The sequence below is a fragment of the Meriones unguiculatus genome, chromosome 5 (assembly GCF_030254825.1).
Source record: "Meriones unguiculatus strain TT.TT164.6M chromosome 5, Bangor_MerUng_6.1, whole genome shotgun sequence".
Taxonomy (NCBI): Eukaryota; Metazoa; Chordata; class Mammalia; order Rodentia; family Muridae; genus Meriones; species Meriones unguiculatus.
Window position 1 is genome coordinate 30,424,037 of NC_083353.1, and position 16,685 is coordinate 30,440,721.

Consider the following 16,685-nt stretch of genomic DNA (forward strand, 5'->3'; position numbering starts at 1 on the left):
CTGTTTTCTAACATTGCATATAGCACCTACAGGGCCTGTTGTAAACTATATTTTATGAAACTTTTTCGTTGGCAATGACAGCAGAGTATTAATAGTAAGGAGATTGCCATTTAGGGAGTGATCCTCTTATTGGATACTGACTGTCTTTTCTTCCTTCCTTCCTTCCTTCCTTCCTTCCTTCCTTCCTTCCTTCCTTCCTTCCTTCCTTCTGTCCTTCTTTTTCTTTCTCTCTTTCTTTCTTTATCTTTTTCTTTCTTTTTTCTTTCTCTTTCTTTCTTTTTCCTCTTTTCTTTCTTTCTTCCTTCCTTTCTTTCCCCTTCCTTCCTTCCTTCCTTCCTTCCTTCCTTCCTTCCTTCCTTCTTCCTTCCTTCCTTTCCTTCTTTCTTTCTTTCTTTTTTTTTCTTCTCTCTGTTTGAGAGGAAACATTTTAATTTACCAGAGGCACTTAATGCTGTACAGACAGTCATAGCTGCCAGGTGTTCCTTCCAGGTCCAAGGAAGCAAATGCTAGAGTTGCTGATCCCCTGCCTGTGAGGACAGAGGTAAGGAGAGGGGAAAAGCAGACGCGCTCTTGTCACTCAGGTCCAGCACTGTGCACAGCGCTTGCAATCCACCAACTCCCGGCTGAAGCCACAAGCTGATCTCCTTCTCTGCACTCTCCACAGAATCACTGCCGTGAATGAAGCTCCTGCCCACTTGGATGCAAAAGTCTTCTCCTTGGACGGTCCCACACTTAGAGTCCGTGGAGTTGGTCTCTCCAAGCATCATGTGACCTGTCTTCATAACATTCAGCGCCCCCTCAGGCCCCCCTTATCATAGCAACCACTGGTTCTGAGTGCACGTATTTCACCAGGCCAGCAAGGAAGGGACGGTTCTTCTGGTCTTCGTAGTGAGAAGGTCCTTGAGAAGGTCCTCTGATGTCTGCATAAATTTCAAGCCAAGAAGGAGAAATCCCTTCTGTTTAAAATGCTTGATGATCTCTCCCACCGTCTCCCACTGAACCCTGTCCGGATGGAGAGCAATGAAGGTGTGCTCACAGTTGGCCACAGCCCCCTTCAGAAGTTAGGTCTTTAACATGAACGGGCTTCTAACATACCTAGGAGTCTGATCCTCTAGTTCTTAAAATCTATGTGCCTCCTCTCTGATAATCTTTTTTTTTACTTATTTTTAAAACTTTTTATTTTTATTAATTACAGTTTATTCACTTTGTATCCCCCCTATAGATCCCTTCCTCCTCCCCTCCCAATTCCACCCTACCTACCTCTTCTCCACCCGTGCTCCTCCCCCAGACCAATGATAGGGGAGGTCTTCCTTCCCTTTCTTCTGATTCTAGTCTATCAGATCTCATAAGGAGTGGCTGCATTGTCTTCCTCTGTGTCCTGGTAAGGCTGCTCCCTCATCAGAGGGAGGTGATCAAATAGCAGGTCAATCAGTTCATGTCAGAGACAGTCCCTGTTCCCATTACTATGGAACCCACTTAGACACTGAACTGCCATAGGCTCCACCTGTGCAGGGGTTCTAGGTTATCTCCATGCATAGTCCTTGGTTGGAGTATGAGTCTCAGGAAAGACCCCTGTGCTCAGATTTTTTGGTTCTGTTGCTCTCCATGTGGACCTCCTGTCTGACAATCTGAGCCTTAGGTGCAGGAGTATTTGGTAGATATGTCCATTGGAACTGGCGCTCCAGTTTCTTTCTTTTTTTTTAATTTAATTTTTTTATTTTTTTACAACTTATTCATTTTATACCCCGATTGTAGCCTCCTCCCTCATCTCCTCCTAGTCCCACCCTTTCTCCCTCATCCCTCCTATCCCTTTCCCCTAGTCCACTGAAAGGGGGAGTTCTCCTCCCCTGCTATCTGACCCTAGCTTATCAAGTCTCATCAGAACTTGCTGGAATCTCTTTCTCTGGGGCCTGGCAAAGCTGCATTGCCAGGGGCAAGTGATCAAAGAGCAGACAATTGAGTTCATGTCAGAGACAGCTCCTGCTCCCCTTACTTGGGAACACTCATGGCGACTGAGTTGCCAATCAGCTACATCAGAGCAGGCAGTCTAGGTGTTCTCCATGGTTGTTCCTTGGTTGGTGCATCAGTCTCTGCAAGCCCCACTGGGCGCAGAATTTTTTGGCTTTGTTGTTCTCCTGTGGAGTTCCTGTCACCTCTAGGTCCTTCTATCCCCCTCTTCTTCCCTAAGACTTTTTGCTCTGTCCAAAGTTGGCTATGAGTCTCAGCAACTGCTTCCATCTCCTGTTAGGTGGAGCCTTTCAGAGGACCTCTATGGTAGGCTCCTGTCCTGTTCCCTCTCTTCCACCACTTTCAGTGTCTATCCTGTTTGCCATTCTGAATGACGTTTAAGCATCCTCCCCAGGATCCCTTGTTATTTAGCTTCTTTAGGTCTGTAGACTTTAGTATGTTTATCGTATATTATATGGCTAATACCTACTTAAAAGTGAGTTTGTACCATCAGTGTCTTTCTGGTTCTGGGTTGCCTCACTCAGGATGAACTTTTTAAGTTCTAGCCATTTGCCTGCAAATTTCATGATTTCCTTGTTTTTAATAGTTGAGTAGTATTCCATTGTGTAAATGTTCCACAATTTCTGTATCCATTCTTCCATTGAGGGTCATCTTGGTTGTTTCCAGATTCTGGCTATTATAAACAAATCTGCTATGAACATAGTTGAGCTAATGACCTTGTTGTATGGTGGAGCATCTTTTGGGTATACACCCAGGGGTGGTATAGCTGGGTCTTGAGGTAGCACTATTTCCCAGTTTTCTGACAAAGTGCCAGATTGATTTCCAAAGTGTTTGTACAAGTTTACATTCCCACCAGCAACAGAGGAGGGTTCCCCTTTCTCCACATCCTCTCCAGCATGTGTTGTCACTTGAGTTTTTGTTCTTAGCCATTCTGATGGGTGTAAGATTGAATCTCAGAGTAGTTGTGATTTTCATCTCCCTGATGATTAAGGATATTGAACATTTCTTTAAGTGTTTCTCTGCCATTTGACATTCCTTTGTTGAGAATTCTCTGTTTAGATCTGTACACCATTTTTAAATTGTATTCTTGTTTGGTAAGCCTCGGGTGGCTCAGTCAGTAAAGCTCCAGGCTCTAAGGAGGTAAGGGGTTCAAACCTAAATAAACCTAAATAAAGCTCCCTGACTTCTTCATCAGCCCCTTTATTGTTTGTATATAAGAGGACTACTGAGTGTTTGAGTTAATCTTATATCCAAACACTTGCTGATGGTGTTTGTCAGCTATAAGAATTCCTTGGTAAAATTATGTATACTTGGTAGCTTATGTATACTATCATATCATCTACAAATAAAGACACTGATTTCTTCCTTTCCAATTTGCATTCTCTTGATATCCTTTAGTTGTTTCATTGCTCTAGCTAGAACTTCAATACCATGTTGAATAGATATGGATGGAGAGAGTGGACAGCCTTCCCTTGTTTCTGACTTTAGTCAAATTGTTTTGAGTTTCTCTCCATTTTGTTTGATGTTAGCTATAGGCTTGTCATAAATTGCCATTATCACGGTGAGGTATGCTCCTTGTATCCCTGATCTCTTCAACACTTTTATTATGAAGGAGTGTTGGATTTTGCCAAAGGTTTTTCCAGAGCGCAATGATAATGTGTTTTTGACACATTTTCATGTATAGAACCATCCCTGCATCCTTGGGATAAAGCCTACTTGATCATGGTAGATGATTTTTCTGATTTGTTCTTGGATTCAGTTTGTAAGTATTTCATTAGAAAAATTGTTATGTATTTTTTTTTTTCATTGTTGAGTCTTTGTGTGGTTTGGATATCAGAATGATTGTGGCCTCATAAGATGAATTGGGCAATGTTCTTTCTGTTTCTATTTTGTGGAATAGTTTGAGGAGAATTGGTATTAACTCTTCTTTGCAAGTCTGATAGAAGACTGGGCTGAAACTGTGTGGCTCTGAGCTTTTTTGGTCGGGAGACTTTTAATTACTGCTTCTATTTCCTTCACGATTATAGGTCTATTTAAATTGCTCATCTGATCTTGATTTAACTTTGGTAAGTGGTATCTATTGAGAAATTGTCCAGTTCTTGTAGATTTTTTAATTTTATGGAGTAAAGTTTGTTTGAAATATGACCTAATGATTTTTTGGATTTCTTTGCTGTCTATTGTTATGTCTTTCTTATGTTTCTGATTTTGTTCATTTGTGTATCTGTTTTTTTAGTTAGTTTGAATAGAATTTTGTCTATCTTGTTGATTTTCTCAAAGAGCCAACTCTATTTCGTTGATTTCTTTTTATTGTTTTTTTATTTTGTTTTATTGATTTCAGCCCTGAGTTTGGTTATTTCCTGCTATCTACTCCTCTTGAGTGTATTTGCTTCTTTCAGTTCAAGAGCTTTAGGGTGTGCTGTCAAATTTTTAGTATGAGATCTGTCCAATTTTTTTATGAAGGGACTTGGTGAAATAAACTTTCTTCTTAGCACAGCTTTCCTTATGTCCCATAAGTTTGGGTATTTTGTGCATTCATTTTCATTGAATTCTAGGAATTCTTTAACTTATTTCTTTATTTCTGCCTTCACCCAGTAGTCTTTCAGTATAGAGTAGTTCAGTATCTATGTTTTCTAGGTTTTCTGTTGTTCTGTTCTTTTGGATATCCATCTTTAACTTGTGGTGGTCTGATAGGATTCAGGGAGTTATTTTAATTTGCTTGTATGTGTTGAGATTTGGTTTGTGCCTGAGTATGTGGTCGGTTTTGGAGAAAGTTCCACAAGGTGCTGAGAAGGAGTTATATTCTTTTGTGTTTCCTCCCCAGGCTTTCATCAAGGGATTTATTAATTTTCTCCAATTATTTGTTTGTGTTTTCCTGGATTTCTTTCTGAGATTTATTCATTTCATTTTTAATGATCTCTGTGTTGGAATACTATATTGTAAGTTAATTGGGCTCTAGTGGAGTCATATTTCCCTGATTGTTACTGATTGTGTTCTTAAGCTGGCATTTAAGCATCTGGGTTTGTGTTGATTATAGAACTAGGTGCTGATTTCTGTATTTGTCTCTGTTGGGTAGATGTTTTGTTCCTTGATTTTTGTTTCTTTGATTTTTCAGAGATTGTGATGGCTATGTGTTGCTTGCTCTCTTGACCTGTTCAGCTGCTGTGTTCACTGGGAATGCCTGCTGCTGCTGGAGAATGGGGTGCAGGTTGGAGCAGGGGGAAGGAGGTCAGGTGGGATTCACGGAGGAGTAGACTACAGGAAAGGGAAGATGCAGCTGGAGTTCTGTTGCAGTACTAGCTAGGGAGGAGTCTGGATGATTACTTTGGCTGGACAAACAAGAGAGAAGGTTTGCAGGCAGCCAATTTGGTATGACAATCAGGTATGACTTGTAGATGAGCATGGGGTGTCCTATGAAGTTGGATGCAGAGACACAGCAAGGAGTGGGGGGAGGGGTGGAAGCCTAGGATGTGATGGTCTGTGAGATCCACAGGAGGCATGGTCAAAAATGGCTTCAGCTGGTGTTCTGTTGTAGCACTAGGGCAAAAAAAAATTAGGGATTATTCTGGTTTATTACAGTGGCAGTTGGTAGGTTCTTCTCAGAGATCCATGACTTCAGTATTACTGAGTAATTCAGTATTACTGAGATTTCAAGTGAGCAGGGCTTAAGCTCAGTTAGGTATTGGTTATTGCTAAGGTATGAATGCCACTACCACACCCTTAGGGTAATCATGCCACAGTGCTCATTTTGTGGTTCATGGGTACCATAGATTGGTAGGACTGCTGGTTGCCTCCCTCTCTTGGGAGCCTGCATGCTTATGCTGGTATCATGAAAAGCAGTCCTCAAGGAGGAGGCATTCAGGCAGTTCCAGCAAAGCAGCCTCTGGACTCTGCTTCTGAAGTGCAGGATGCCTTCAGCAATAGGGACTTTTTTCTTCCTCTCAGTTAGTAAATAGTTTTGATGAGTTGCACATGTATCGCTTTGATATGCTGAGCTCAGTGAGGAAATTCAAATAATAAATCAATTTTACTTATTATTTATCCTTATTACTCAGCAAATACTTTTCTGAAATGTGATCACTCTGTTTTATTCATTGTTTGTGTGGGTGTTGGGTAGGTGGTGTATGTATGTGTGTGTAAGAGCTCAAGCATGTGTGTGAGTGTGCACAAAGGTGAAGAAGTGCTTATGTATGTGTGTGTATATGAAGGTGAAGACCAGAGAAACACGTTGATCTCTTCCTCAAGTACTTCCCACTAGATCTTCTTCGTATAGAATCTCTTGATGGACTCAAAGATCACAGGTTTGGATAGGTCAGTGAGATCCAGGTTTCCTCCTGTCTCTGCCTCCCCATTTCCAGGCTTACAATCACTGATATGCCTGGCTACTTATGTGGATCCTGGAACTATGAACACAGGTCTTCGTGCCACAAGCACTTTACTGACAGGCTGTCTAGAAAGCCCTTGATTTATTCACACTTAAAATAACTTTTCACAGTGTAAAAAGAAAATCTGGCTATACTTTATCAACACTTTGTGACAATTAATTAATTAATCCATCTTAAAAGAAGTAAAAGAATGATCAAAGCTGCAGCCTTGAGAGACCAGTTCAGACATGCTGGAGATAATTGATTTAGTCAAGTAAATTTCTCAGGTAAATATGTAACGTATAGTCTAACCGAAAGACCAGACTTTGAAGATGTACATAGCTAGAACACCGAATGCTTTTTGCTGTGTAATGACTCATCAAGAGGTAGCAGTTGAGACAGAATCTTTAAATTTTATGTACTTTTATGTGCACGAGTGTTTTGTGTCCAGGTTTGCCCTGTGTTTTCCACGTGCATGCCTGGTGCTCTTGGAGGCCAGAAGAGGCTGTCGTGTCCCCTGGAACTGGGGTTATGCAAGTTGTGTGCTGCCATGACAGTGCTAGGAATTGCACTCAGGTCCTCCCCACCGGCAGCAGCTGCTCTTCACCCGCAAGCCAGCTGTCCAGGCCGGAGGTCAATACTCAGGACTTTAGCACTCAAGTTGAAACTGTTGCTTTTTCTCTCCTCCGTGTAAGAAGCCATAACTTCCGCCCCTTGGCAGTCACGGCGTTTCTGTCACATTTTATGTGTTAATACTTGGGTGCACTACAGAGCAAATTAAATGATTGATGATTGCTGCATAATCCAAGGCTGATTTCAACCAGTCAAAATGTTGTAGCTCTGGCTTAATTGTAAGAAAAGTCTGTGGCCTATCTATGCTAACTATCGGTCAGGTGACTTTGATATGTCTTGCCAAGCTGTTCCTGAGAAATAAATTCACTATTTGTAAACAGAATTGCTAAGCCTTCTCTCACAAGATTTTCAAGTTTACAAAAGAATGAGACAGCTGGGCAAAGGGTCAAAGGTGAAAGGTAGCAAGCCATTTGGGGCCTATTCTTTTGTGGAGCCTTTGGCTGCCTTTCAGACTGAGGTCTTGGAAACAGTTCACACAAAGGCCTTGTGCCAACAGACTACTGACAGTTGGCTTAGACAGGATCCTCTTTCAAAATCCTCTCCTTAGCTTTTTTTCTCATTATGTCTTGGTTTTAAAAATTTATAAAAATGAAAGGAATATTATACAAACCACCTATGTAAGTTATTTCACCTATGTAAGTGAAATAACCAAGTAAACTTGGAAACCTGGGTATTATATAAAACAAGTTTAGATTAACTTTTTTTTTTTTTTTAGAGACAGAGGTCCAGAAATTGGATTTATGAAGAATACACACACACACACACACACACACACACACACACACACACACACACACACAGTTACTTTGGGGGGAGGTCAGAATTTTTCTGTGTAGCCGTAGCTGTCCTTGTACTTTGTCAACCAGGCTGGCCTCAGACTCAGAGATCTGCCTGCCTCTGCCTCCCAAATGCTAGCATTAAAGGCATATGCCACAATTACCCAGCAAAAATATTCTTTTGAAAAATTGATGGAAAAGACATTTTGGAAAAATAATAAATACATTAAAATAATAAAAAATTAAAAACAATGGCAAAAAAAAAATCTTGGGTCATTTTAGAGCTTATCTAATCTGAAGTATTCCTGTGCTCACACAGGATACCAAAGGCAGTTTAACAGTTTGCAGAGACATATTAATTTATTAACAAAATTTTATCTATTATTTATATGCTATTTATTAGGACTAATTCATTAGTATATGTTGTGGTTCTGACTGCTCCAATTTGGTGTCTTCTGAAGGAAGAAGGGGAGTTAGGATTCCTCAGAGCTTCTCATCTTCCTTTAGACATCTTTAGTGCTGTTGTTATTTACTTATTTATTTTTAATTTTGGGGGTAGAAATTCATTTCAGCGGTAGAACAAACAAATAACCCCAAGTAAGCACTATGTCTTCCTCCTCCAATGTTAGTGCCTTCTTTACTTGGTTATTACTCTCCCTTACTGTCTTAGTTTCACGCGTTTGTAGATTTCTACAATTTCAGTTTGGGTATACTTTCACCCCTAGATCTATGATTGTTTGTTAGTATACATGTTTTACATTGCGGGGAAAAGTTTTGTTTGCTTTGTTTTTGACAAACTATCCTAGGTTAGCTGGAAACTCGGGATCCTCCTGTTTTGGTATAGAATGCTGGGAGTACAAGGGGGAAGTTCTGTTTGTACATTTCTCTTAACCACTGAGCATCCCTCCAGCCCCATCTGTACATTTCTAAGGGAGAACACAATAGGAGATAAACAAAGATAGGTGATAAAGAACCTATTTCTCAATAAAAATACGAACCATTAATCACTTTAAAGGTGACTATGCTTCTTTGGAATGCTAGCAATTACAAAGAGATCACCTGGCTGAAATGACAATAAGTACATTTCTTTATAAAATACAGATTACGTCTTAGGGTGGAACCAAAGCATGCAGTTTGCCTCACAACCAGTGAGAGGCCTTGTATTTTTACTTTATCTGTACCAGTGAGGCAGGCATGGGAGAGACAGCCTTTTCAATGTGCATTGTTTTTCTTTTTTATCTGAATACTCTTTTCCCTCCCTTTACTCTTCCCAGTTGCTCCCCACCTTCTCTCTCATATGAATCTACTCAGTTTCATTTTCACATATTGACAACATCCAGTTATTGGAAAGCGAGTTCCTTAAAAATACAAAAATCATTGAAGTTTTAATGAGGTAAAAAAAAAGCCTAAACAGATTCATCACATTAATTTTATTGAATTAAGATTCTTCGTATTCATTCAAACTGAAGAGATATGCAGGTTATTTATGACAGTATAAGATACTGCTTCTGGGGCTGAGAAATTGTTCAGCAGTTAAGAGCGCTTGTTGCTGATGTAGAAGACCTGTCTGGTTCCCAGGATCCCCATGAAAGCTAAACCATCTGTGACTACAATTCCAAGGGATCAGACACCCTCTCCTAACATCACATATACAAGTGGTGTACACACATACATATGTAGGCCAAATGTCTAAATACATGAAATTATAATAAATATTTTAATAAATAAAATAATGCTTCTAATAATACTAAGCTTTTAAAAAAACATGACTTTTTGTTCTTTACTAAAAAAACAATAAAAATTAGAAAATAAGTGCTTGGAAGTGGCACAATAATCAGTTGGGGTGAGAATATTTACAAATATTTTATATTTTGTGTTTTCTAATTACCCATTAACCAGGGAACACCTTGATAGTATTGTTTTCCAATATTGCATCATACTGCTTCCTCATAAATTTAAAGAGGGTAGCTATGTCTAATTAAAAATACAATCAATGATAAAAATAAACTTATGGAGGACAGTTCTTACTATTGGTTGAAAGCAATTCAAAACAAAAAACAATAAAGAAGAAAATACACTGTGTGTGTGGGTGTGTCTCTGTGTGTTTATACATGATGTGTAGCCTGGATTTATAATGCTAAATATTGTTTATTTCTGAATAATATAAATGACAGTTGATAAAGCTCTTGTTACTACTGCTGGGAGAAATACAAAAAAAGATAAAATTCCCTGAAACGAAAGACACCTAAATTGCTGGTACTGATGTGACATGGATGAAGCCAAATGCCATCTGACATGCTCTAGGTGAAAGTAAGGATTTCTTGGCCAGCCATCTGAGCTTCTACAACCCGTATGTGGCTCTGTCGCTTGAGCTGTAGCTAGGAGGTAGTCTCCAGCCTCAGCAGCCTCTCACTGAAGGCAACAGAAGAGAGCAATGGTAACAAATGTCACAAGGAACAGGAGAAAACGAGAGATGGGACCACTAAGAGCAAAACCAAGTATCCCTATTTTTTTAATATATTTTTTTATTTTTTTATATTAATTACAGTTTATTTACTTTGTGTCCCAGCTGTAGCCCCCTTCCTTATCTCCTCCTTGCCCCTCTCTAAGTCCACTGATAGGGGAGGTCTTCCTCCCCTTCCATCTGACCCTAGCTTATCAGGTCTCACCAGGACTGGCTGCAATATCCTCCTCTGTGCTCTTGCTAGGCTGCTCCTCTCACGGGGGGGGTGGGGGGGTGGGGAGGTCAATGAGCTAGCTACTGAGTTCATGCCAGAGACAGTTCCTGTTCCCCTTACTAGGGAGGCCACCAAGTGTCCCTCTTAAACTGCATCCGTGAACTATTTCATAACTCAAGGTGCCCATGGACTTTCTCACAACACTTATACACTAGCTAAGAAAAGTGGCAAAAGGACTGAAACTGATTAAAACGAAAAAAAGTATTTGAAATACAATTAGAAATCCTATGGGTTTTGGGAAATGGCAGAGGGAGGTTCTCTACCAGGGTTTATGACTTCTCTAGCCACAGTACTGGCTAGGTTTACAGCCCCCGGCATGAACTCCTTAGTTTTTGAGTGGGCTTTAAGTCCCACTGTACAGCTGTTGGTTATTCCCCAAGAAAAAAGTTTCATTACTGCCACATTGTGGCTGTCTTGCCCGTCCAGTCATGGTTGCGGTTCACAGGTTTTACATCTGGGGAGAACTGATTTCTTCTCTCCCTTGGCAGCTTGTATAGCACCTTCTCACACCATGAAAGCCAGTTCTTAGGGAGGAGGTTCCAGCTTGATTCCTACGTCCAAAGTATGTGGTGTCTTCAGCAATGGGGTCTTACATTCTGAGAGGCAACCAAAGGAAACAACAACAACCTACATGTTTTGTGAGTTTCTTGGACAATCCTTACAAACAACTCAAAGCAAGGTTTCCTGTGCCTAGAATGGGTTTTGTTACAGAGTCTATGGCTCTTGTGGAAAGTATTATTGCCCTAAGTGGCATAACTTCATTTAAATTATTTATGTATACATGTACACTTGCATATTACTTATTTTTATTATTTAATTTTAAACTTTTAACTTTATTTATTTAGGTGTTCTCTTTACATCTCAGTTGTACTTCCCATCTTCCTCTCTTTTGGTCCCCTCGTCCTCCCTCCTTCCTCCTTGCCTTCCCCTCTCCCTCAAGAAAAGGGGACCTCCCCAACTGACCCACCCTGGCACTTCAAGTCAAATCATGACTGAGAACATCCTCTTCCATGCTGGCCTGGCAAGAGAGCTCCACCAGGGGGATGTGATTTAAAAGTATTCAATACAGTCATTGTTAGAGACAGCCCCTGCTCTGCTTACTAGGGGACCTACAAGACCAAGTTGCCCATCAGGTACATATGTGTAGGGGGCCTAGATCCAGTCCATGCATGGTTCTTTGTTGGTGCTTCAGTCTCAGCAGACCCCCTTGGGTTCAGGTTAGCTGGCTCTGTTGGTCTTCTTGTGAAGCTCCTGTTTCCTCTGGGTCCTTCTAATCTTTTCCCCAACTCTTCCACAAGGCTCCCTGCGCTCTGCTCAGTCTTTGGCTGTTGAGTCTCAACATCTGATCATTTCATTCTTTTGCTGGTAGAGCCTTTCAGAAGATAGCTATGCTGGGCTCCTGTCTACAAGCCTAACAGAGTGTTGTTGTTACTGTCAGGGGCTGGCTCTCTTCCATGGGGTGAATCTCAGGTTGAGTCAAGGATTGCTTGGACTCTGCTCCATTGCAGTGGGAGTGCAAACTTGTACAACCACTTTGGAAATCAATCTGGTGCTTTCTCAGAAAATCAGGAATAGTTCTATCTCAGGACCCAGACATACCACTCCTGGGCATATACCCAAAAGGTGCTGCACTCTTCAACAAGGACACTTGCTCAACTATGTTCTTAGCAGCTTTATTTGTAATAGCCAGAAACTGGAAACAACTTAGATGTCCCTTAACTGAATAATGGATAGAGAAAATGTGGTACATCTACACAATGGAATACTTACTCAGCTGTTAAAAACAAAAACATCATGCAATTTGCAGGCAAATAGATGGACCCAGAAAAGATCATCCTGAGTGACTCAGACCCAGAGAGACATGCATGGTTTGTACTCACTTGTAAGTAGATATTAGTCATATAATAGAGGAGAACCATACTACAATCTGTAGACCCAAAAAAGCTAAGTAACAAGGAGGGCCCAAGAGACTTTGCTTTAATTTCACTCAGAATGGGAAATAAAGTAGACCTCTGAAGTAGATGGAGTGAGGGAGCTGGGTGGGAGAGGGGGTGGAGAGGGCAATGGTAGTGGGGATCAGGTGTGGGGGGAGTGGGGATGGGGGTAGAGGTGGAGGCCTGGGAGAGAGAACAGAAATAGGTGAGGGGGGCATCTCTGGGACAGGGGAGGCCCCAGGAGTCTATGGGGGTGTCCCTAGGTGAGACTCCTAGCAGTGGGGTCTGTGGAGGGGTGGGGGAAGGGAGTATGATATGGAGCCTAAAGTGGTCGCCTCCTGCAGCCAGGTAGGACTTCCAGTGTAGGGAGGGGGACCCGAACCCATTCATAAAGCCTTCGACCCCAAATTCGTCTTTCCTACAAGAAGTGTAGGGATAAAGGTGGAGCAGAGAATGAGGGAACGTCAAACCAATGACTGGCCCACTTGAGACCCACACCACGGGAGAGAGCCAACCCCTGACACTATTGATGTTACTCTGCTATGATTGCAGACTGGAGCCTAGCATAACTTTCTTCTGAGAAGCTTCATCCAGAAGCTGATGGAAACAGATACAGAGACCCACAGCCAAACAATAGAGCTCAGAGAGTTTTGTGGAAAAGTGGGAAGACTGAGGGAGCCTGAGGGCTCAAGGTTACCATGAGAAGACCTATAGAGTAAAGTAACCTGGGCCCATGGGGGCTCGTAAAGACTGAACCACCAACCAAAGAGCATGCCTAGGCTGGACCAAGACCCCCTACACATATGTAGTAGATGTGCAGGGTAGTCATCTGGGGTCCACTAAGGATGGGAGTAGGGCCTGTCTCTGACTCTGTTGCCTGCCTTTGAATCTAGTTCCACCAGCTGGCCTGCCTTATCTGGCCTCAGTGGGAGAGGATGTACTTAGTCTTGCTCTGACTTGAGGTGCCAGAGTGGCTTGGTACCCAAGGGGGAGCTCCCCTTCTCTGAGGAGCTCCCCTTCTCTGAGCTCCCCTTCTATGAGGGTGAGACTGTGAGGAGAGGAGGGAGGGGCCTAGGATCTCTGTAAAGTGATTAAATAGATAAATAAATGCAAAAAATTACAGCCATGCCTTCTTTCCCCACTCCTCCTCCTCCTCCTCCTCCTCCTCCTCCTCCTCCTCCTCCTCCTCCTTCTTCTGTGTGTCCGCCCATGTGTGCCTCCACTCAGGTCATCAAGCTTGCCAGCAGTGTTCTCACCCACTGAGCCATCTCCCCAACACTATTTTTTTAATTGCTTGATCGTTTTAATTTAAGAATTATTATTATTTATTAATTACACTTTATTCACTTTGTATCCCCCCATAAGCCCCTCCCTCCTCCCCTCCCAATTCCACCCTCCCTCCCCGTTCTTCACGCATTCCCCTCCCCAAGTCCATTGATAGGGGAAGTCCTCTTCTCCTTCCTTCTGATTAAGAATTATTTTTAACAGTTTATTTTTGGTTAAATGTATCTCATTTTGTGATTTTCTTTTTTGTTGTTGTTGTTTAGTTTCAAACAATCACTGGATGTCCTGAACTCTCACTTTGTAGACCAGGCTGGCCTTAAACTCATAGAGCTCTGCTTGCCTCTGTCTCCTTGAGTGCTGAGATTACAGGTGTGTACCACCATGCCTCACTTGTGTGTGTGTGTGTGTGTGTGTTTTACCTTGCTTATGTAATGCATAAAAGTTTAAAACCTTTATCTTGTAAATGCTCTCTTTAAGGATTCAAATTTTTGGGTCTGGTTTAAGAATGCATTCCCTATTTTGATGTCAGATGGCAAAATTTGCTTTCTTCTAAAATCACTAAGTGTCTGCTTTCTAGACTGAACTTTTTTGATGCTCATTTTTTTTTCATTATAACTATTTTTCTATTGAAAATGAGATCTTTATTTTTTTTACTGAGACATTATTAGTTTATAAGCATGCAGTTGTTCTTCTGCATAGCAATCTAACATTCAGGAATATTGTTGAATTTTTTTCAGTTTTGACAATTTTTGTGTTATTTTTGGGTGCTTTGTGTAATCACATTTCTGTCAATGTAAAAACAATACATTTTAAATCCTGACATTGTTTAAAGTATGGCTAGAATTTCATACTATGTTAAGTAGTTGTAATAGCAAACATTGCTAGCTTGTATTTGATTAAAAACACTTTGAAGTGTTACCATTAAATATCAGAGTAAGAATATATATTGTTGGCTTAGGAGGTATTTCTTAGTAATGTGCATGTATATGTTGAGTACTTTTTCTCCATCTTTAGAGTGGTCTCATGAAATTTTAATATGTTAATATGACAAATTAATAGATTTTAAAATGCTCATCGATCTATTCTTAATTTTCTGAAAGAAACCTCCCTTTGTCATTATGCTACATACATATAGGCATATACATGAAAATGCATGTAGGCACATGGATGAGTCAGAAAGTTGCACACTTTCCACGACTGTACAGAAACTCAAGTTCAAGTGGAAATTTTCTTTTTATTTATGCTAACATATGATACTGGCTTATAGTTTTTTTTTTTAGTTCAATTTTGTCACTTTGAATATTAAGGCAATACTAAGTTACAAAGCAAGATGAATAACTTTTCCTATATTTTTAAAAGTACCATGCATGGAGATAACCTAGAACCCCTACACAGATGTAGCCCATGGCAGTTCAGTGTCCAAGTGGGTTACATAGTAATGAGAAGAGGGACTGTCTCTGACATAAACTGATTGGCCTGCTCTTTGATCACCTCCCCCTCACGGGGGACCTCCCCTATCAATGGACTTGGGGAGGAGCATGTATGAAGAAGGGGGAGGGAAGGTGGGATTAGGAGGGGAGGAGGAAGGGGTTTATGGGAAGGATACAAAGTGAATAAAGTGTAATTAATAAAAGTTAAAAAAAGTTTTTGGTATATCTTGTACAAAATGGTTTTTTTTAAATAAGTAAATAATACTAGTACATAAACAATAAATGTTTGACACTTTCTTGTTGGTAATTTTTCATTTTCTAAATTTTGTTTACATTTTAGTTTATTTACATAAAATATGAATTGCAAAATTATTAATACAGATTTAAGCTGTAGTAACTGTTTTGTTTGTTTGTCCTATGTTTTGAGATGGGATCTCATGTAACATAAGCTGGCCTTGAACTCATGTAGCTGAGGATGACCTTGAATTCCCAACCTACCTGGGATACTTCTCAAGTGCTGGATTATTATTATTGCATGCTACAATGTCTAGTGGCCTAAATAAGCTTAAAAATCCTTTGATTTTGGGGAACATAGAAATATACCACATTGCTTGCTTTTGTTTTTTAAAAACAAATATTTCAATATTTGCCATTTTTATCAGAACAACCAAAAATTAAAATGAAATATTTGCCCATTAACTCTACAGGCATTTCTTCATTTTTTTCTTGTGTAATTTTCCCCCTCTTATTAAACATTGATTCTTTTCTCATACAATGAAACCTGAATACAGTTCCCCTCCTTCTACTCCTCCCCGTTCCTACCCCTCTTTCCTCCTTTCAGATTCACTCCTCTTCTCTCACATTATAAATGGACAGGTTTCTGCAAGATACGAACAGAACATAATAAAATGGAAGATAAAATGAAAACCATTATATGAAAGCTGGACACCACAAACCAGTGGGAAAATAAGAGCTCCAAAAGAACGCACAAGAATCAGAGACTGACTTGTTTTCACATTCATCAGTTCCACCAATGTTTTGAACTGAAAGTTGTGGTGAATGTGTGCGAACGCAAGGGACCTGGTGGAGATGTGTGTGGGCCCCGTGCTCGCTTCTTCAGTGTCTGTGAATTCATCTGAGCTTTGCTCAGTTGATTTAGAAGTCCTTCATCTCCTGGTGTCCTTCTTTCCCTTTATCTCTCCTCACTCTGTCTTCTTTCGTACAGGGTTCCCTGAGCTCTGAGGAAAGGGATTTAATGGAGAAATCTTGTTAGAGTTATATGTTCCAAGGTCTCTTTCTCTCTCTCTCTGTCTCTGTCTCTCTGTAATATAAGGCTTTGCATCTCTGTATTTGTTCCCACCTGATGCAGGAGGAAGTTTCTCTAATGATGGCTGAATAAGGCACCAATCTACAAGTATTAGTATAATATCATTAGGAGTCATTTTATTGTTATTTTTCCCCTAGACCAGTGATATTTGGTTTTATCCTAGATCTCTGGGCTATCTATGCTCTGGTTCTTGGTCACACAAGCCATGTCAGGTATGGATTTCTTCTCATTGAG

The 16,685-nt window shown here is 40.6% G+C and overlaps 1 pseudogene; it reads right to left on the reverse strand.

Annotated features, from left to right (window-relative positions):
- Positions 1 to 577: 577 nt before the first annotated feature.
- LOC110561971 (nucleoside diphosphate kinase A-like) lies at positions 578 to 10,906 on the reverse strand (annotated as a pseudogene).
- Between the last annotated feature and the right edge of the window lie 5,779 nt (positions 10,907 to 16,685).